We start from the raw sequence: 21,858 nt of genomic DNA on the forward strand, positions 1-21,858 counted from the left end.
AAAAAAAGCAATGGTTCTACAACAAAAACTTAAGAGGGATATTCTAATCTTATCCTAGACATAATGGATAACAGAGCATGTGCTGTGTTAAATGTTTATTGAACACACCTATATATAATTGGAGATTTCTCATTCAGAAGTTTACAGTTTAACCAAGCACAAGTTAAGGTGACATGTATTAACTAACATCCTCTATCCCTGACATGGATGAACTCAAAAGAGTCATAATCTCAATATACTCTTTAAAAAATAAGTCAAATCCCACCTGAGGATGTTCTTAAAAATATCTGACCCAGTGTGTTTAAAAGTGTCAAGATTCTAAAAGGCAGGGAAAGACTGGAACTGTCACAGATCGGGGACCAAGGAAACAAGAAGTGATATGTAGTGCAAATATTAATTTCTTAGTTTGGATGTTATCATTGGGAGGGGGGAAGATTGGTGAAAAAAATAAAAGGAAGAAAAATTAAACACATACACATTGGAGGCATTTTATTTATTTCAAGAAGATAGGGAAAGCTCACATGAAAATCAGTCCAGGGGAAATATGACAGATGCCTTTCCAGAAATAATCCCTTCCAAAGCTCTAGATTCATGCTTCTTTTATGGTGGTAGCCTTCCTGTGTTGTAATTAGCAGTTTACATGTCTTCCCAGTAGAAATCCTACAAGGTAAGAATATTCTTATCCATGTTTGTATTTCTAGTACCTATCATAACCCTAAAAGTAGTAGAGTTCAGATGATAAATTAATTATTTCCAAAAAAAAAAAAAATCCCAATAAGTAGGTGTGCTAGTGCATGCCTGTAGTCCCAGCTACTCAGGAGGCTGAGGCAGGCATTACTTCTTGAGCCCAGAAGTTCTGGGCAACATAGCCAAACCCTGGGAAGGGGGGCAGGATCTCCTTCAGGGAAGGGAGAGGCTAAAATCTCTTTAACTTGATCAAATCTGTTATTTTGATACACCACTCCTTTCTTTAATGGAGTTGGGTCTTGAATCCAAGGGCCACATGTATGCTAGACAAAAAGCTCTGTCATGAAGCTCTAACCCCAGCATGCCCACCACCTGAGGTCTGATAAAAGGCTTCATCAATTTCAGTTAATATTCAGATTGGTAATAATAAGGATACTAAATCTCCTTTATATGAATCTAGTAACCTGATATAGATCATAAACCAGGGTAATATTGCTTCAGAAATAGTTTGAATTCTGGTTTAGTATGAAGTAATGTATTATCTGGAAATCCCTGTTTTATTGAAAGGGATTGGCTACTTATTTCTCCAAAGAAAACAATACTGTTTATTTATAAGTGTAAGTGTATCAAATATTTAGTAAGGTTGTAAAGTGTCAGCAAAATTCACACTCATGAATACAAACATTCCTTAGATTATAAACACTTGGTTTAGGAATAGTTGGTCCCTTCAATCAATAGATTACACCTGACTTTCCAATGACTTCCCATTGCCCACCTTCTATGGGCTATCCTATTCTACATTGTCCAAGAGACAGGAATCACAGCTTTGTAACTGATGTGGGAATGTATGAATCAGAATCTCTTTCAGATAATTCCTTGTACTATACTATCTACTTTAGACTGAAATGGGCTTTTTCTCAGACTATGAAACAAAAAATATTTTTGTAGGGTGGCTGTATGGATATGTGAGTTGGTAGTTATAAATGTTATAACTGATGTTGGCCTGCAGTTAATACCCTTCTCTAGTTAAATCTGTTTTCTTTTGTAGGGACTAGTTTTTAATATTAAAATATTAAACATTTCCTTTTTATATTCTTCACTTTTAATAATGAAAAGAACAATATTTACATTGTAGAATTATTTTGATAATAAGTTAGAACAGCATGTACATTCCTAGTACTCTAGGTACAGAAGGGGTGATTAAATAGATAAGCATCATGACAACACCCTGCATTATGGGGGAGGGTGAGCTTACATACATGGCTCCCAGTGCTCTCAACCAGAGGCACAAGGTAAACATTATTTCTAATGCTTTTCACCTACACTACCAGTTTACTCTCCAGGAAACAGAAGTTGGGAGGTGTATACATGATTTGCCCTAGACCACACAGCTAGTAATTATGCCATAGTGTTAATTATTTTATAGAAATAAGTAGTATTTCCAGGGGCTGGGGATATGGCTCAGTTGGTAGAGTGTGTGCCTAACGTGCACAAGATCCCAAGTTTAATCCCCAGCACCATAAGAAAGAGAGAGAGAGAGAGAGAGAGAGAGAGAGAGAGAAAGAGAGAGAGAAATAAGTAGTATTTCCATTTAGTAATGAAGCAATCATGTGCTTTCTTTACAGAAAGTCAACCTTACAAAATATTGTTTCCTACCATCTCTAAGCAAAGATCTGGTACTTCAGTTATCTTGAAGAATTTGCAAGTTTTTTTTTTTTTTTTTTTTTTTTTTCAGTTTAATGGATCTGGAAACAAAACAACCCATTAGCTACCTTAGATGTTGTAAGTGCAATCATGTCATTTAGAAATTGTTCCAAATTCTAGACCAACTACTTGCCAGTGAGGTTTAGGTAGAACGTGTTTTTAAGTTGGTAGCTGCTGCCTGGGTTGTGCTAAAGTAATATGGAAATTCCAAATAATCTTCAGCTGAAAAAATGTCTTTAAAAAAGAAGATTATAATGTTACCAACATGTTTCCAAGCTTTTGCCTTATCAACTTCCCTTTTAAAATACGACCTATCACCTCTGTTCTGCTGCCCTATGAAAATCATTGTATCAGAATTATTTTTCCAAGATGGTGGCTTTACTAAAGTAACAAATGCAGGTTGCTCCTTGAATAGGAAAGTCAGTGTTTGTTCAGAGAAGTGCATGTGATTCACAAAAATTCAGAAATTAAGCATCTAAAAATAGCTCCTTCACTAAGACCTTAAACCCAAATTACTCTTTATTCTCTCAAGGGATCAGCATCCATCTATAAACAGTACATATGACAGCAAGCTAGGAGGTGTTGAAGTGCAAAATTGGTTGTTTTGTCCTTTTTGTCATCAGTTGTATTTTGAATCAAATTAGATTTTTTATGCTTGTCTGTAAATATTTTTAGGGTCATCTTTCCAAAACCAAAATAAAATTGAGTGTCACAGCAAATAATCTCTTCTTTTATTCAAAAGCAGAGTGCCCCTCCCCAATATGACGTTTGTAATGAACATATCCTACTTTTATCAACTTCTGTCATGTGCCTACTTTTGTAAATTAAAAAAAATTAATTTCTTGTCATAACTGGGTAATTGTCTCAATTCTCTTCTAATTGCTTTGGCTATGGAAAATTGGAATGTCAGATTGTGGTGCCCCCTACCCATCCACTCATGAGCCCCCTCATCGAGATCACCTGCCCCCTCACCAAGATCACCCCTCACCAAGATTCACTTAAAAAAATGAATTCCCTCTCAGACCTACTGAGTCAGAACCCCTGGAGTAGGATCCAACAATTTAGCTTTGTCAGTCCTCCAGGTGATTCTGATACAAACCATTTGAAAAATACTGACACATTGGAAACTTGTACTTTTTACTTAATGGGTAGGAAGACATGAAGGTGCAGGGAACATGTCAAATAAGAAAACAACCAGTTTCCCATATGTTCTACTCTAAATGGATACAGAACAAGCTGAATGAGATTCATGAGCTGTTTCTATTCAGAAATGTATGAACCTACCCTTTTTGTTTGATTTCCATGGGCTGTTAGTGCAGAACCCTGAGTACGTTTGCTGTGGGCAGATATGAGAATTCTTCAGCATATGGGAAGCTGTAGAGAAAGAAGTACAATTGACTACTGCCTCCTGATCATCTCTCAGGACTGGATTACCCAATATATGTCTATGCATATATTTCTGTCATATGCGAAGCAGGAACAGGAAAAATAAAAATAAAAAAATAAATATATACATACATTTGTATTAAAAGTATTTATATAAATTTGCATTTATTATAAATTCATATATGTCATATATATATTAGTTATGAATAAAATGTTTAAGCAACTACATTCTTGGTCGTTTTTTCAAAGGTACCAACATGGCCACTATTAGAATAACCAAAGCGTTCTTGGTCTTTGCAGGGAAGTGAAACTGGAGTTTGAAACAAAATTTACTTCTCCACTTCTGCTCGTGGGTGGGGGTCTATGAAAGCTGCAGACCTCTGCAGTTGAGAAAGCCTGTTTACGTGTTAGCAGCTAATCACAGGAGGAGATGCCTGACGTGTCAGCTCTGAGTGGTTGGATTCTTCTCCACTACTATTGAGGGGTGGGCTGATTTTAATGGTGGGCTGTGCCCTTCAGTGTTGCTGCAGATGCCAGCAGATCACCACCAATTTCTTTCTGGGTTTTTAATCCTACAAATGTGAAGAATGAAATCCATGTACAATAACAGAAGGCAAGATGAAAGGAGTGAGATTTTTTTCAAGTGTGAATAAAAGAGACAGAACTCACATAGGGTGAGAGGGGACCCAATAGTAGGTTACTGCCTTAATGTACTAGTATAGTAGTTTATGTAGCTCTTGGGCCAACACTATTGGTCAAAATTTATGCTTATAAAATCGTGGAAAAGTACCAATGCTATTTATTAGCCCTTGATTCTGAACTTTCCTGTAAATTCCATTCAGGTCTCCACTTCCATTTTCCTGCTGTTTGGGGACAAAGGCTTAGATTCAGAAGGAGAAATTTTCCCTCTGCTATCATGTTCTTGGAGGTCTGCAAATTAAACTGATGAAAGACAGATTAGTAAGAAAAAAGAAAGAATTAGTTTATACGTGCAATGTTCATGCATGCACAAACACTCAGGGATGAGTAACTCAAAAGGCTAGTTGGAATTTAGGCTCATATACTTAATAAGGAAAAGGGATGAGGAGAAAAGTCTATGGGAAGGACAAATAGGTCTCTTTAGAAAACATATTTTTAGAAGAACAAATGGAAAAAATTTAAAAATTATAGTAATGTTTACTCAGATATGAGTGTTCTGCTTTCTTTATGGCCATGAAACCCCCCTTAGAGAAATGAGGGGGTTCAGAACAAGCTACATCAAGGCATGCCACCTTGGCATTTGAGAAAACTGTCAAGAAGGTCACACTAGCCTTCCAACTGTCCTTCTACCCTGAAGAAGTTCATAAAAGCGAGGAAGGATTTTCTGACCTTCCATGAAGCAGGACAGAAGACCCTCATTCAAAAGAGACCCTCCCTATACCTGGAAGAAAAAAAAAATCCTTATTTCTGACAACAGGGAAACACAGAGAAGAATCTGAACAAGAAGGACTTGCTCTGTTTATTTGTTTATTATCATTGGAAATTAATTTTTTAATCCAATTTTATTTCTTCAAGGATACCCACTTTTTAAAAAAATCAAATGTATCATAAAAAATACACAGGTTTATTCCTTTGCTCAGGTCTTCATTTCCTTACGAAGGCTCCCATGTTGTAAAAAAACAAAAACAAAAACAAACAACAGAAAAACAATTAAGTAACGTTGTATGCTTTTTTTTCCTTATTAACCTGTCTTTTGTTATAGGGGTCTCAGCCATGAACCTAGTGATAGGGTGTGTTGAGACATACTTCCTCCTTTGGTAATGGAAGGGAGAAGAAATTTCTTTCCCTACCTATTGGTGATTCGTGGTTGGGGCCTTTATAACAAAAGACAGACATAAAGTCTTATTCATACATTTACATGTATGAAATGAAGAACCACAGAAGTGAAGAACCATAGAATCAGGGAAACTTGTGTATTTTTATGCTCAGTCTGAGGCACAATGGCACAGTGTGGAGAGGTATGATTAGATAAAGGAGTATGAGCTCATGGAAGTAAACCTAGGGCAATTTAACAAGGCCTGTTGTTCATATTTTCCTCTGTGTCCTCCTGTCTCTAGAGATGAGGACATCCCTTTCCTCTGGGTACTAGAAAGATGTCTCTGGGATGTATTCAGAGGAAGGTCAGAGAATGACCTGCTTCAGGCAGAAGGGTAAGAGAGGGTTAGATAGAGAACTTCCTGTTTCTGCTGTTTCCTCAAATGCCAAGGTGCCATGCTTTGGGGTAGCATGCCCTGAACCCCATCATCACCCTCATTTCCCAGAAGTTGCTGCTTATAGTCATTTATGAGAAGCTCTGAGAAGGTGTTTTTTTTTTTTTTTTGTTTTTTCTTACAGTGTTTAATATCAAATGCCTGTAAGGTGTGGTGGTGCACACCTGTAATCCCAGCAATTTAGGAGGTAGAGGCAGGAGGATTGTAAGTTAGAGGTCAGCCTGGGTCATTTAGGAAAAGCCTGTCTTGAAATAGGGCTGGAGATATAGCTTAGTGGTAGAACATCCCTGGGTTTAACACCGCCCCCCTTCCCATTACTGGAAAAAAAATTCAAATGTCTTCATCTTAAAATTATTTTTATTCAAGTCTGGAGGGCCAAATGGGTCCCCACAGCTTCCTTCGTTGTATGGTTTTGTAATATTTTTAGTTTAATTGCCTCAAAGGGTTTTAATCTAACTCCACATTCTCATCTTGCATATCCCACAGCCACCTCAAATTGAACATCTCATAAATAGAATTCATTATCTCTTCTGGATGCTTCTGCTCCTCCTCCTGATACTATAGTCTCAGCTGATGACATCAACATCCTCCTACCCAATCCAGAAATATGGGAGGCATCTTCCATCCCTCCCCCTTTCTCAGATTCTCCTACCCCAATCTGTCAACCAGTTTTGTTGAATCTGCCTTCCAAATAACTTGCAAGTCTCTCTCCCCCAGACTGTTCCACAGTTAAATTACTGAGTTGGCTCAGCTCCTCCTGATCTCAGACTTCTATGGCAGACTTGCTGGTGTTTGGGTGGAGCTGTCTTTCAAGCAAAGCTAAAAGGAGCTGTCACCACACAGCACCTGGTGATGTTACTTCCTTCCCAGTTTTATACTCTAACTGGCCAGTTGGTTAAATGCTTTGTATGAGCCTTGATAGATGGTGACACATTACCTTTCTAGTCACAGGTTAACCTTTCCTCTGTTCCAACAACTCTCTGTGTCAGCCTTATCAATTACTTGCTATTCGTACTCTCTGATGTCCTTGGCCCTGACTCCCTTGTTTGAACATGCTGCTTTCCTTTGCCTAAGATGCAGGAAGCCCTTCCTTCTGTCCCTGTCCACACATCCGGTGGCTAACTCTGATTTTTTTCATATCTCCCACATCCTTTCAGCAGTTACGGTCTTCCTTAGAACTTTTAAATAACTCTATCCATAATTACAGAACATCATATTGTGTTGCAACTGATTCCTGCCATATAAATGAATTGACCATCTTTTTTCCTCCTTGCATCTGTAATATTTATCATATACTATATGTAATGGTTGAGAAAGTAAGTAAAAAATGACTATGGCAAAAAGGCGACAGCAATAATAAGTGTGTCACTTAAAAGCCAAATTCAAAAAATTTCGAAGTGCTTTTTAGAAATAAAAGAAGATGGAGTAAAAGGTCCATAAACCTAGGTCAGTATTCATAATGTTGGTGTCCAGGAGTTTACCCAAATTAATATAAATGTCCTCAGTACTGGCAGCGTCACCCAGGGACCCCGCCTGGATCTCAGCTGCCCACTCATTTAAGAAATAGACAAAAATGATAAAAGGTAAAAATGAACATATGCAGCTTGATTAAATTGGAGAGAGGCAGCTAGATTGGTCTACAGAAATAGTGACAATTTATAGAAACAAAAGTCAGTTGACAACACATGAAGATTTAGTTGGCCTGAAGAGGGTGAACATGGGACAACAGGCAGGAAAATACACACATGCAGATTTAGTTACATATACGAATATATAACTATATATATAACTATATATAATATAGTCGTATATATAACTATAACTATATATATATATATAGTTATAGTTATATATACGAATATATAACACAGTTACCCTGTGTTGGCAGAGGGATGGAGTTTCCTAGACACATGGAAGCTGTAGCACTCCTGGTTCCACATTTCAGCAGAGCGATTTGCACTACCTTTTCTTTCTACTCCAGTCTCAATTACTCAGAAAATTCTTTTAAACAAAGGAGTTAATTTCCCCCACGTTCATTTTCATTCCACTCCATGAAAGGTGTTTTCTAGGAAGGAGAGTTAGAGAAGGAAAGCATGCGGGTTTGAGTTAAATTCTGGTAAGAACTTGAGTCCTGATGTTGTCCTTGCCAGAACTTAGTGAGAGTGGGAGAAGCGGTCCGTGGCTCCCTTGTAGAGGCTCCAGTGTGATTTCACTTGTTTATTAGAAAGATTCAAATAAAAGTAAAAATGTTTTCACGCTAAAGGCATACAGATGCCCCTCAATTTAGGATGGTGTTGTGTCCCAATGAACCCACTGTATCCTGACAATACTGTAAGTCAAGAATGCATGTAATAACACTTCACCTCTCAAACATCATAGTCCAGCAACACAACACTCTGTACCCCATGGGGATTTTCCATTTGTGATTGTGCTGCTGCCTGGAGCTGCAGCTTTCGAGAGAATAATGCATAGCACTAGGCTGGGGAAAACATTGAAATTCACATTTTAACATATAGTTTCTACTGAATACACATCACTCTTATGATGCGGTAAGTTGGGGACTGTCTGTATACATATATGGGGGTATACATATATATAATATATATATATTATATATATATTATATATGGATATATATAATTGATAGACATATATATGTCTATCAATTTATATGTCTATCAATTATCCCTGATTTTTTTCTATTCGTATATATAACTGAAAATCAGAATATTTATTTTTGTTTTTAACCTTTAAAAAACTGTTCTCATTTTTAGTGCAAGATCAGTACTTGGCAAACATAAAATACTAAGGATATTATTTACCAAATCAATTCCTAGCAATGAAAACATCAGAGTAATTATTAACTTTAGGACTTAATTTACCATCCTTAAGTTTCTAGTCTTCATTGAACATGCTGTGGAAAAACTAGGGAATTTTTAAAACACCAACATGGTTGCCAAGATTTATTGATTTTTAAAAACAAGTATACTAACACACATAAATAGATTTTCAAGGAGCCCTTTAATTATTATTTTGAGGAATTTCCCTTCCAGATTACAGATAGTGCTGTCTGTTGCTCTTCCTTTTACAAATTCTTTTAAATTTTCAATTTATCAAACAAGATGGATTCTTTTCCCACAATTTAAGAGGAGGAAAAAAAAAAAAAGGATGAGGCTTTATTTTATTTTATTTTTTTAATGTTTTCTTCTGTGTTAGACATGCCACCTCACTCTTTTCTGGAAGAGTTCTGTCCATTTGTGTGTGTGTGTGTGTGTGTGTGTGTGTGTGTGTGTGTTCCCTCCCTTTAGTTTTCTATTTCTCCAGTTGCTGTCACACAATTTTCTGAGCAGAAGCACTTTTCTTTGAAAACATACATCTACTTGTTTGTTTGTTTTAGCTTGCGGGCCAGTGAGAAAGACTCTACAGCTCAGTCAGCTGCCTGGTTCCAGGGTTAGATTACGAGGATGGCAGCCCATCATAGCAACAGCTAACTCCTTACCGCCATTGTTCAAGGAAAGGTCAGGACCTGTGACAGTCAGCAAAAATTGTAGTGGAAGGCTGATTTTCTACAAAAATGAAAGAGGCATAAGGGCACCTCCGGCTCTCGGCTCTCATTTGTTATCTTATTGTTAGGAAAAACAAAACTATGTTTGTCCAAGGAAGATAACCTCACTCTCTTAAATAACCACTGTGTTCCTTTGAATTGGACACCACAAAAATTTACATAATGTTAGAACACTCTGTAGAGGAATCATTGGTATGTGTGTTCTATGGGTGCTGAAGACCAAAACATAATTCTGAATTGTTGCAAAACACTTGACTATCTTAAATTACAAAGAACAATAACTTCAATACACTGGTGTGTTTTGTTAAAGTTTCTTGTCTATGACCAGATTAAACTAAATATGCATTCATGATGTGATTGTGCAGACCGAGCCCCTATTTTTATTTTTGAGGAAAAGTTCTTAGGTTACTTGGAAAAATACAGAAGCTGAACATAGAGTACAGTTAAAAACAAGCAAATACTATCCTTGTTTTTGGAGAATGCCAGAAACAAAACATGTGGTAAGCCACGTTGGCCCTTCACACCTCCTTCTTAACTGTAGCCCCACCTCTGTCCCCAGAAATCATCCCTAAACACCACCTCTAGAGATCAGCTTTCCTGGACTCTTGCCCTCCTTGGTTTCCTGGTTATTCATTCCTTGAGTCAGCTCTTCTTTCCTCAAACTGAAATAATCCTGTCCTGACTGCTTCACGCTGGCCCTGGGTCCTGCACTCTGCTGGTGAACTAAATCATCACATCTCTGCAATCCTGGTCAGGAGAGGAAGCCATAACCACCTTTGCAGACCTGAAAATAGGTATCTAATGTGTTGAGCAACCATATGCCATGCATCATGATCAAAATGCAACCCTTTTGTCTCACAAGCTCTTTAAAATCAATTGGGAGCAGAGGAGGGCTAATTTCCCTGATCCTTGTTAAGAAAAATCATTAAAAAAATTGAAAACAAAGTTGACAGGATAAGAGCTTTCCTTGGAGCTGGGCGTGTAACTCAGTGGTAGAGCATGCCCTTAGCATGCACAGACCCTGGGTTTGATGGCTGGTACCAAAAGCAAAAACTCTCCCCTTCTACAGAGTCTAAAATCCCAACCAAGATAGTTGCTTATTTCTAGTAAATTTAATTTGTAAATATAAAGGAAATTAGAATAAGATTCTAACTCACTTTTTAGTGAGACAAGAGGATGGCTGTGTCTTCTACATGTCATCTTGGACTGTCTCAGAGGCCCACCCAAAGAGACCTCATTTCTAGAAGAACATGCAGGTTCATTATCACAAATGAGGGCTCACAATTTCTGATGTTGCAAGTGATTTATGTCTGATAGAAAAAAGAAATAACCCAAAGTTATGGTTTTATTGCTTGGTAAAACTTTAGCCAGTTTGGCTTCTAATTTCTCAGTCTTCCAACATTCTACCCTCATCAATTCCTATAAATATTCACTTCCTCAAATGCTATGAAGACTGAATTAACATCCTTCTGGTTCTTTCATTGATCAGTTAAATAAATGTTGACATATGTTTATTGTGTGCTTATATGAAGGTTAATTTTTTTTCCTTTGAAAATTATGCTTTGCCATCCTGAATGATATTGTAAGCAGGCATTATCTTTCCTGATCACTCTCGGACAACATAAAGTACTGCAGTCAGCTTTGGTAAAAAGCAATTCAGTAACTAGAATGGCTAACTTATTTACTCTGGAGTCCTCTCCTCCAACCACAGCCTGCCCCAGGAAGGAAGTCAGCAGTAGGAGGTATGGTTCTTGTACTCATTTACCTTAATACTCACAAGACAAAGTGTCATTATAGACTCCAACTGACTCAAAGGGGAGTGGAATGAATAGAGAGGGGTTAGGTGATTAACCAGGGGTTTCTTGACTCCATGGCTGCATACTCTTTCTCTATAGCTGACATTTAGTGCTGACAACATCTCTGCCAAACCCTTCTCTCATGCAGGCCCCTTGATCTGAGATGCTTTCATCAATCCCTGGGCAACCAAGAGGTTTAACCTGCTTCTTTCTGCAAATTACCTTAGTCCACTGGCAGTGGCCTTATTGGGCAAGACCCAAGACAAGACAAGCCATTGGCTCCTGCCTCCCTTGGGAAGTGCCTAGCCCTTTCTCTCACTGTCTAAATTTCCTGGATGGAACTCAGACCCCTGTTAAGACCACTTTAAGCTTTCTTATGGAGAGTTACTCACCTATTTCCAAATTTAGGGAGCACAGTTCTTAAAGTGGATATATTTAAGCTTGTTCGTAGAAGTTTGTAGCTGTCATCCAAGGTAGAAGGAAGGGTCAGTCAGGCCTTCTGGTTCCTCCAAAGAAATCTCTTCACTAATTCAATTCCTGCCCACTTTCTAAACCCTGTGGATAGTGTTCATTCTGCTGAGGGTTTCACCAGCCACGGAGCACCTTCTCAGTGCCTTTCTTTTTAAGTCAATATGTAGTAGTGGTGTGGCATGGGGAGGTTGTCCTGCTCTTGCATTAGTGCTCTGATTACTGCCTAACTCAAAACTGAAAAAGAATCTCATTTTAATTTCCTGTTGAATTTATATTCAAACATACTAGAAATGATCAGCTCTTCTGGTAGGGATTTTACTCTGTAGGAGAGGAGTCTTTATTGGATCAGGAGAGGCATTGGCATGGAAGTACACCCAACAGGTCATTGCCTGCTTGTTGATGAGCAAAACTGGATTTGAAATAAAGGCCAAAGATTTGTTTGTTTTGTTTTCCAGTACCGAGGACTGAATCCAGCTCCTTGCCTGTGATATACACTCTACAACTGAGCCACATCCCCAGCCCTTTTTAAATCATATTTTTATTCAAGTTTTCACTAAGTTGCCCAGGCTGGCTTTGAACTTGCTATCCTTCTGCCTTTATTCATACCCTATTCAGGGTGTTTTTATTCCTTTCTTCTTTTTTCCTGTGCTTTGCCTCCCCAGTAGCTGGGATTACAGGCGTGCCACCACAGGGCCAAAGATTTATGAATATGCCTATTATTCAGCAAAAGCCGTACACTTTCCCTTCTTGCACATATGATGAGTATACATGTACATTAAAACCCCATATTTATAATGGGCTTGCGGTGGTACCTGCAACTCTTCATCTCAACTCTCATTTGGTGTCTATTGACTCAACATTGCAATTGGTGCTGGGTTATATAGTAGTAAGCTTGTGTTTTCTTACAACTTATGGTTCTCACAAACTGCACTATCCTGAAAATAACTGTGTTCTTAGTATTCTTTCCATCACATCCTTGGGATATACTTGAAAAGCACTTTATTTGAAATTAGAACTGAATTTGAAGAACAATTCTGCCACTCATTATGAGCTTTGTGACTCCAGCAATTCACCTATTCTTTCTGCGTCTCAATTTCTAAGATGGACACTGAACAGCTTAAGCTGTTGGATTCACTGAAATGATGTCTTTAAAGTGCAGACTTGAAGAAGACATTCCCTAAAGAACTCCCTTAGGAGTTTCTCTTCATCCAGTTTCTGAGACATCAGTTCCAATATGGGTACAGGGCTAAAGTTTATTATCAAAGCAACCTTGTCTCCTGTGTTCTTTAAACTAAAAGTCACTCTTTGTACTTGTCATTCGGAGCATGAAATTATCCACTCTTGCTATACACAGTAGGGTGATGGCTACATTTTAAAACTCAGATTCTGAATAACCACTTAAATCACTGTGCCAGTTCACAAACCGGAGCCAGACTGCTGTACTTTATGCTTATCCACTCTCCCACTGCACCCTTGCTCCTAATTATTTCTTTAGGATGATTGCAAAGACTCATGAGTCTTTAAAAATCATTAACTTGCTTCTTAAAATACAGCAAATAATATACTTAGCTATTAATTACAAAATTAGCTCAGGATCTGAGCTAATAGTTCAACGAGCACCTCATGTGTGTCACCTTGTCACCCATCACTAACTAAGTGATAGATTGGGAGAGCAGCCAGAAAGTACTACAGCTCTACAACAACCGGGAGGGTCATTTCACAGCCACAAGACTCTATGGCATCAGGACTTCTGGGTTTCAACTCCAAAGCATCATCCTGTTCAGATCATTCACTCCCATTGAAGCCCTGGACTGACATCTAGCCTGTCCTTCCTCTTCCCGACCCAAATCATCAAGACTCAGTCAGCAGGCTGGGGTTGTGGCTGAGAGGTGGAGCACTTGCCTAGCATGCGTGGGACACTGGATTCCATCCTCAGCATCCCATTAAAGAAAAATATATTGTATATAAAATATATACAGTCAGCACTTCATGTGGGAACAGCCTTATGCACTCACCACAGGACTGCAAGAGATCAATGCCCTTGACTATTACTCCAGTACCACCAGTCAACTGTAGTTACAGCTGTCCTCTCTTGCCCTTGGCAGAAACCAGATTCCTCATAAAAAGGACAAGTGTAAAAAACATTAGAGGATCAACTTGATAGTTGATTTTGCTAATAAATTTTTAAAAAATAATTGAAAACTTTATTCCAAATGTAAGTGTAAAAATCATCTTAACAAAAACCAATAAAAGATGGCTAGAGTGGTTAAAGCAAGGCCAGGGATCCCCAGCCCTCCCCTCTCAGTGGCCCTTTCCTCTGTTGTTTTCTTAAGATTCTACCTTGTTGTGCAGGTCACAGTCTGAAATGCATGAGTCTAGGTTAAGCCTTTCATTTTGCAGATGAGGAAATAATATAGACTATATAGGAAATATATATATGAAAACCTATTCAGGGCAATCTAGGGATTAGTGGAAGATCTTATTCATACCCTACTCAGGGTGTTTTTACTCCTTTTTGTTGAGAGCCACAGCCGAAGGGGCCCCAGCAAACTTTCAGACTGCCAGCTGATGATTGGCTCACAGCGGCCCCAGCAACATCTAGTTGATTGGCTCCTCTGTGGTGATGCTTATTGGGCTGTTTCCCTGCCCTTTCAGGCCACGGAGCTGCTCATTGGGGGACTTTTTTGGCTCCGCCCACGCAACCCAGCCAATTGGCCTCAAGAGCAGGAGGATTGTGGGAGGTAGAGAGACTGGTGGTTGTGGAAGTGGCTTGTGGGAAGCCGGTGGTGGCAGTTGGGCTCTGAGGGTTTTTCCTGAGGAGCGGTTTTGTTTGGCATGTGTGGTTCTAAAAATAAAGTTAGTTTCTTTTGACAAGTGGCTCCTGAATTGTGCCCAGCCAGACTGCGGCATTTGGTGGCCCCTACGAGAACGAACCCGCGACCTTGGCGTTATCAGCACCAGTCCAGCCAGATTGCGGCACCTTTTTTTCTTTTTTTCCTGTGCTTTGCCCCCATCCTTTCACTTTGGGTGATGGCTACTTAGCGCTAATGGGCCAGGACTAGAGGGAGGCAAGTGAGGTATCCAGGGTACAGATTCATGGAGATGCTCTCTCTCAGGTCTGGGCAAGTGTCAACTCTGCTTGCAGAGTCCAGGGTGTGAGTCCTTCCTTAAATCTTGTGCTCTAAGTACCTTTTTTGCTTCACCTAATCCCATTTCTACCTCTGTTATCTTTAAAATACTAGCATCTCCTAAGCCTGCCACACGGAGCCTCTTCCTCAGGTTCCTCATCCCCTTCTCATTGTCATTCCCATTAGACTATGGATCTTGGAGATCATGAACAATATCTTTCATACTTCTATTCCTACTATTTGGAGAATATTGGGCACTCAAAAGTACCCATGGGATGGACAGATGTGTGGGTAGATCTAAATTTTATCTTTTATGAAGGTTTTTCTGACCCCTGAAATCCACTCTGACTTCTTTGTCTTCTGAATTTGTAACACATTATCTGAATAATTCAACTCACATTTAATCATGTATGCTGACATAACTCTTATGTTTATGTAAATCTTGTGCAGCAATTTAGTTTTCTAATGCTCTGTCTTTATGCCCAATTAGATTTTAATTAATTAAGGGCAAAAACCAGTTTTGGCTCTTTGAATTTTCTCAGCAGCTAGAAGATTTTGCACACTGGAGGCCATAGTAAATGATTCTTCAATACGTGAATGAAGAATAAATAAATAAAAAGCATTTTATCAACTAAATAGAATCCATGGAATTTGGTAATAGTTTCAAGTCCTAGCTTGCCTCTTAACTTTTGGAGTATACAAATCATTTCACCTCTTTTGTTCTCTTTGGCCTCAGTTTCTTTTCCTAAAATGAAGAGGCAGCTTGAGTGGTTCTGAAGATAATTCTAGCCTTGGTTCCCTATGAGTTTAGAAATCTGTTATATAAGAGCCTCCTTGGGTGTAAAATTTGCTACTATGAACACGTTTGTCATCTAACAGGAATTGTCTAAATGTAATCGATGACCCAATTTTAAAGTGTTCATAGAATCCTGACATTTTGAACAGATTGTGTGTTTAAAAATTAATTTGTAACACACCAGGAATATTACTATTGACTGAACTTTGTGGTTTAGCCTGTATATTAGACACCTGGAATATAAAACCAGTAATATTTCAAATATGGTATATATCTTAATTCTTAGCATTATTTCTATGGGAAAACATTCACAGTTCTAACAAAGGTCTTCAAGAACAAACTTCCCCAGGTCACGGTGTGGAGAAGAATGGGAATGGAAATAAACAAAATGTTCCCATGACTTTAATCACAGTACTAGGAAAAAAAAATCAAACATTGCACCTTCAACTTTCTATCTTGATTGAGAAAGTCATTAGCATATAACAAGATCAAAGTGTTTTATTATTTCAGGAAGGTAAAAACAGATCTTTTAAAATAGTCAATTTTATCATTATGTAATCAGTTGTTATATGTAATCATGTAGCAAATGCAAGACTGAAAGTAGCTTGTTAAAATGTTTTAGAGAAATCTGAGTTCTCTTCCAAAAGATTCCTGGGGAAATACTTAACTCTTTTCTTACCTCTTTTTTATACAATGCATTCAATTCTTCAAGATCTACTGTTAAAAAGATACTCTATGTGAGTAATAAGGTCCATGATAACCAAGTTATTAATAATGATAATAATAATAATTAATAACCAGGTTATTCTTATGGAAAATTATAATTTCATAAGAAAGTATTTGGTGGGTCATTGTAGGCTACATGCCATCCTAAGAATTCATTTTCAGAATTATGGTCTAGGCAATTGCAGCTCATGACAACTAACCATCCCTAAATATGACATTGTAATTTCCCCCAGCTCCTCATTTATCTAGGCCCAAGCTTACTTGATGCATTATCACAGAGTGTAACAAAGAGCACAGGGCTGTGTCTTAGATCTGAGATCTGTCAGCTTTGTTATTTAACATGGATATCACTTATTGGTCTCTTAGACTCTACTTCATTCAACCTAGTTTCTTTCTTTCTTTTTTTGTTATTATTTGTTTCAGGTAATAATTTTATTACAAAACTTTGGTAAGCCAATACAGTATGCTTTAATTTTTTTTTCTTTTTTCTTTTTAGGTTCTGGGGATTGAACCCAAGGATGCTTTACCACTGGTCTGCATCCGCAGCCTTATTTATTTATTTATTTATTATTTTGAGACAGGGGTTCCCTAAATTGCCCAGGGTGGCATCAAACTCAACCTCCCAAATAGGTGGGATATTATTGGCATGCCCCACTGTGCCCAGCCAATTTAGTACTCTTTGATAAAATAAAAGAATATTTTTGTTGAATCAAATATTTTTTAGTGATGATTTCCACTCCAAGAATATAATTTATGTGCCAAATCAAAACTCTGTAATGATTGGCAGATCAAGTTTATTTATATAATTTTTTTTTTTTAACCACTTCTCCTTTGTGAGTTCCCTCATGCACGATGCTTTGGTTTACCACAGTGAGGCAATTGTGTGTCTGTGGGAGGGGACTCTGCTTTGTTCTGGGGTTGGTCCAAATCCAGGTAGAGTTTCAGTGTCTAGAAACCTTTAAAATTCCACTTAAGGAAACTCAACATCAATACCAATTTCTTCCAAGTACTTTAAAAAAAACCATTAAATTTTCACATAAATACTAGAACCCTCAAAAATTATAGTCATTTCAAGCTATACTAATCTCAGATGATCCCTTTGATTTAGAAGCCTATATATTTTTGCTTTCATCAAAAATCACATAGGGCTGGGGATGTGGCTCAAGCGGTAGCGCGCTTGCCTGGCATGCATGCGGCCCGGGGTTCGATCCTCAGCACCACATACAAACAAAGATGTTGTGTCCCCTGAGAACTAAAAAAAAATAAATATTAAAATTCTCTCTCTCTCTCTCTAAAAAAAAAAAGTCACATAGATTTATTCCAGCTTATTAAAAGAATTCTCATGAAATTATAGTTGTATTTTTAAAGTAACAAAACAAAGACATTGTCAGCTTGGAGAGACCTGGATGAACTGATATTGTATACTAACATCCATTATGATTTCTCTACAAAAACTGCTGCCTTTGGTGTTCTTATCCTTCCTCTTGCTGAAGCTATCAGCTCCTAAATCTTGGCAATTAATTTATACATTATCCATTCCTTTGCTTATCAGCCATTATTAGCATTTGAAGATATTGTGCCCATCATCAGTCCTCCAAGATAACTGCTGAGGCTAACTCTTTTCACAGTGATTACGGCTTCGTAGGTCAAAAGAGCTTTTTTTTCCGGGTCCTGAGGATACAGTTTTTATATAAGTATCTTATCTATTGAAACCACTTTGGTAAATTAAATATTAGTACATTTAAGTTCCACTGTTTTCTTTTTATAATTTATTTATTTATTTGTTCTAATTAGTTATACATGACAGCTCTGAGAATGCATTTCTATTCATAGTATATAAATAGAGCACAATTTTCCAGGTCTCTGGTTGTACACAAAGTAGAGTCACACCATTTATATCTTCTACATGTGCTTAGAGTAATGATGTCCATCTCATTCCACCATCTTTCCTATCCCCATGCCACCTCCCTTTCCCTCCCTCCCCTTTGCCCTGTCCAAAGTTTCTCCATTCCTCCCTTGTGTCCCTACCCTCTACCTACTCCCCGGCATTGGGGATCAGCATCCATTTACCTGAGGAAACATTTGGCCTTTGGATTTTGGGGATTGGCTTACTTCACTTAGCCTGATATTCTCCAACTCCATCCATTTATCTGCAAATGTCATGATTTTATTCTCTATTAATGCTGGGATATATATATATATATATATATATATGAATGGATGAAGAAACTGTGAAACTGTGATATATATATCACAGTTTGACCACTAGTGGGAAGTTCTATATATATATATATATCACAGTTTCTTTATCCATTCATATACTGAAGGGCATCTATGTTAGTTCCACAGTTTAGCTACTATAAATTGTGCTGCTATAAATGTTGCGGAGGCTGTCCCTGTAGTATGCTGTTTTTAAGTCCTTTGAGTATAGACTGAGGAATGGGATAGCTGGGGCAAATGGTGGTTCCATTCCAAGTTTTCTGAGGAATCTCCATACTGCTTTCCAGATTAGTAACACCAATTTGCAGTCCCACTAGCAAAGTAAGAGTGTGCCTTTCTCCCCACATCCTCACCAACACTTGTTATTGCTTGTCTCCTCCTTCTCCTTCTCCTTCTCCTTCTTCTTCTTCTTACCAGGGATTGAACTCAGGGGCACTCGACCACTAAGCCTCATCCCTATCCCTATTTTGTATTTTATTTAGAGATAGGGTCTCACTGAGTTGTTTAGTCCCTCATCCTGGCTGAGAATGGCTTTGAACTCGCGATTCTCCTGTCTCAGTCTCCTGAGCAGCTGGGATTACAGGTGTGAGCCACTGGGTCCAGCCCTGTTGCTTGTATTCTTTATAATTGCCATTCTGATTAGAGTGAGATGAAATCTTAGAGTAGTTTTGATTTGCTAGAGATGTTGAACATTTTTTTCATGTATTTGTTGATCGTTTCTGTATCTTCTTAGAAATGTTTGTTCAGTTCCTTAATGCATTTATTGATTGGGTTATTTATTTATTGTATTATTCATTTATTTTTTGGTGTTAAGTTTTTTGAGTTCTTTATATATTCTGGACATTAGTGCTCTATCTGATATGCATGTGGTAAAAATTTTCTCCCATTCTTTTCTCCAATATATGTTTTTGGCACCTTTGTCTAGTATGAGATAACATATTCATGTGGGTTTGTCTCTATGTCCTCTATTCTGTACCATTGGTCTACAGGTCTATTTTGGTGCCACTACCACACTGTTTTTGTTACTACAGCTTTGTAGTATAGTTTAAGGCCTGGTGTTTTGATGCCTCCCGCTTCACCTTTCTTCTAAGGATTGCTTTGGCTATTCTGGCTCTCTTATTTTTCCAGCTGAATTTCATGATTGCTTTTTCTATTTCTATGAAGAATGTCACTGGTATTTTGATTAGAATTGCATTGAATCAGACCCTGCACCTACCCACTACCTAGTTTCTATTGATCATAATCAGTGAGATTATTTTGCAGTATTAATTCTGCCTCTCCAGGAACGAGGGCGGTCTTTCCATCTTCTAAGGTCTTCTTTAATTTCTTTCTTTAGTGTTCTGTAGTTCCATTGTTTTCTTTACAGGATAACTACAGAGTATTTTTGCCCATGTTTTGGTTTTTGTTGCACCAATAAGAGACTTCACCATGGAAAGCAGTTCCCACTCTGTGTTGAGACATCTGTGGCTCTGCAGCTTTCCAGAGATATCTATATGTCTGTCTAGCACACCAACTCTACCACATTCCTGTTTATATGGTTTGGGTATTTCTATGTGGCAGATGTAGAACTTCCCACTAGTGGTCAAAGTTGTGCTTCAAAGTTCAGATCTTCACAGTGCTTAGGCCTGTGGGCTGTCTAGGCAGTGCTAGTGGATGATGAGGCACAGAGATACACCTTCGTGTCACCCCACACTCCCCCTGTTCAGTGCACAGGCCTGGTGGAGCCCATGTTCCAGAGCAAAGATGTCCCAACCAGTGGACCATGTCCTTTCCCAGTTCAGTCAGACACTGCACCTACCCACCACCTAGTTCCTGTTGATCATAATCGGTGAGGTCATCATTCTTGAAAACTGTATCTTCTGCATTCCTTTCATTTCTAGTCTTATCCTTTGTCTTCTATTAAATATGAACATTTCAGTCCAAATATTGAGTTTTTCCATCCTCATCATCAAGCTTTTCCATATCAATGTCTAATCAACATCATTTATTTCATCTTGCTGTTCCTTGGCCTCAATACAGTAAGTAGTTAGTCTGACCCAAGGGATCTTTTCAAACTTCTTCCATCTTTATTGTGTTGGGACCTTGCAAGAGACAGGGAGGCAATGGACCGTGTGCTTTGGGGCCTGGCCTCCAGCTCCCTTTCTCCCAATATGTATATTACACAAACACTTAAGGCAGAGCACTATGCTGTAACTAAGTCATAACAACAACATCTCTCATTACTGAGAGTACTAACTAAAAAGGCACTAAGTCATTTATATGCATCATCTCTGCTAAAACAATATATGATTATGTAGATGTGAATATTATGATCTCTCTTCTGCAAATGAGAAATTTGAAGTTGAAGACTTTCAAGGATTTACCCAAAGTCACACAGATGTTCAGTGTCAGATACAGGATTCAGCCAGTCATATGGCAAAAAAGTTTGGTATCTTACTCATTATATCTTACCCATTGGTTCCCCCAAATGACTGAATGCTCTTGGGAAAACACCCAGTGTTCATAGCACAAGTTTGACTGCTCGGCCTGGTAGATCAAAGATACATACAAATAACTTTCCCTTAAGGCAGTATGGCATAAGTACAGAAAAAAAAATCCCCCATGGTGCAGTGGGATTCAGAGTTGGGAGAGTATTTCCCAGAAACCATGAAACTTGTCTGGAAGATAGATAGCATTTTAATGGGTAACTGAGCCATGCAGATTTATGTGTAATTTTATTCTGGCTTGCATTATTTATGTCATTCTTTTTATTGATTGTCACCTCAACTGGAGAAGTTTTAAAAGCAAGGTTCCTGTCTTATGCCTCTATTTTTTTAAATATCACTAGCACAATGTCACGTCCATAGTAAATTAGAAACAGTTTGTGATTGTTCACCTAAAGATAACATTTATTCATTAAACAATTAAACCAGGCTTTCCCAAAGTACATCTTACTAAATACCACCTTGTCCTAAATGTTCTCAGGACAGCCTGTATTTTATTAGATTTATCAACCTTTAAATATAAGCCTCACATGTGAATTTTCTCTACTTGGTTTTAAGTGCCTCAAGGACCAGGACCATGTGTATCCCATATATCACAGAATCTCAGGAGCTTGCAATGTGTGCACATAGAAGTTGTTTAATAAATA

At 38.1% G+C, this 21,858-nt stretch overlaps 1 pseudogene; it reads right to left on the minus strand.

Annotated features, from left to right (window-relative positions):
- Positions 1-17,942: 17,942 nt before the first annotated feature.
- LOC143398514 (PRELI domain containing protein 3B-like) lies at positions 17,943-20,492 on the minus strand (annotated as a pseudogene).
- Between the last annotated feature and the right edge of the window lie 1,366 nt (positions 20,493-21,858).

Source organism: Callospermophilus lateralis, chromosome 4 (assembly GCF_048772815.1).
Source record: "Callospermophilus lateralis isolate mCalLat2 chromosome 4, mCalLat2.hap1, whole genome shotgun sequence".
In the NCBI taxonomy this organism is placed as follows: Eukaryota; Metazoa; Chordata; class Mammalia; order Rodentia; family Sciuridae; genus Callospermophilus; species Callospermophilus lateralis.